The sequence below is a fragment of the Pelobates fuscus genome, chromosome 5 (assembly GCF_036172605.1).
Source record: "Pelobates fuscus isolate aPelFus1 chromosome 5, aPelFus1.pri, whole genome shotgun sequence".
NCBI classification, from domain to species: Eukaryota; Metazoa; Chordata; class Amphibia; order Anura; family Pelobatidae; genus Pelobates; species Pelobates fuscus.
In genome coordinates, this window is record NC_086321.1 from 3697585 (window position 1) to 3699163 (window position 1579).

Genomic DNA, 1579 nt, shown 5'->3' on the forward strand with positions numbered 1-1579 from the left:
GTCCCTATGTCTCACAGCGTTCCCATGTGTCTCAGCATCCCCATGTGTCCCAGTGTCCCCTAATGTCTCGGTGTCCCCAGGTCTCCCAGTGTCTGTGTCCCCATGTGTCTCAGTGTCTGTGTCCCGTAGTGTCTCAGTGTCCCCATATGTCCCCTAGTGTCTCAGTGTCCCCTAGTTTCTCGGTGTCCCCATGTTTTCCAGTGTCCCCAAGTGTCTCAGTGTTCCCAGGTCTCCCAGTATCTGTGTCTCAGTGTCTTCATGTGTCCCTGCTGCCTTTCCCCCCATCCCTCACTTACCTGAGCTGTAGAGCTGCTGTCTGGACTCTGTGCTGTGTTGCTGCTCCCCCACCGATCAGTGAGCAGTAGAGAGAGGCAAGGATATGCTTTAACTTCCTATCCCTGTCTCCACACAAAGTGACCCCTACTTCCCGGTGCTGGTATTGCAGAGTAATCTCCATTTATTCTGAGAAAAATATCTGCATTTGTATTGCTGGTATTACTGCAATACCAGCACGGCCAGGCAGCCTCAAATACCGGCTGTGGCCGTAAAATACCAGTCAGGTGGCAAACCTAAGAGTAGTGTGTAAAAAAAAAAAAAAAAAAAAAATGTTTTTTTTTTTTTTTTAATGGGCCTATTCCATGGGCCTGGGCCTGGAGCTGCAGTTCCATCAGCCCCTATGTTAATACGGCCCTGGACATGGTGACGGTTAATGTAAGATTGATATCGGTAAGGGATACAGTGATGGTTAAGGTAAGATGTATAATGTAAGATTTATTTTGCGAAGTGATATGGTGACGGTTAAGGTAAGATTTATATCGGTAAGTGATACGGTGATGGTTTATGTAAGATTTATATTGATGACAGATATGGTGATGGTCAATGTCAGATTAATATCGGTAATGGGTACTGTTACAAACTGCCATTCATAACTGGCCCTTTAAATGACAAATTGCCCTGCTTCCCTGGGTTGTGGAGAAGCCTATTTGCCAGCCTCCTTCCTCATGACTATGGCCCCTGGAAGATTGTACCCTTGAAAACTGATGGACTTTTATTTAAGAACCGGCTGGGGACATATTGTGACTTTGCTGAACAATACCCCTTTAAGACTATGTCCCCAGACCTGTAAAATAACTTGTTCCTGGCTTTCTCCCACTTGGTTCAGTAAATAGGGCTTACTGAACCAAGTACCACACAGGCGGACCACCCAGAAGCTAAAGTGTGCAGGCAATTTACCTCCCAGTCTGCTGACATCATCAGAAGTGGTAGCCTGATCCAATCACAGTGCTTCCCCATAGGATTGGCTAAGACTGACAAAGAGGCAGATCAGGGGCAAAGCCAGCATGATTCAAACACAGCCCTGGCCAATCAGCATCTCCTCATAGAGATGAATTGAATCAATGTATCTCTATGAGGAAAGTTCAGTGTCTGCATGCAGAGGGAGGAGATACTGAATGTTTGGATGCATTTTAGGCAGCCATGACCCAGGAAGGATCTCTAACAGCCATCTGAGGAGTGGCCAGTGAAGTTATCACTAGGCTGTAGTTGTTCTGGTGACTATAGTGGCTCTTTAATATAAGAT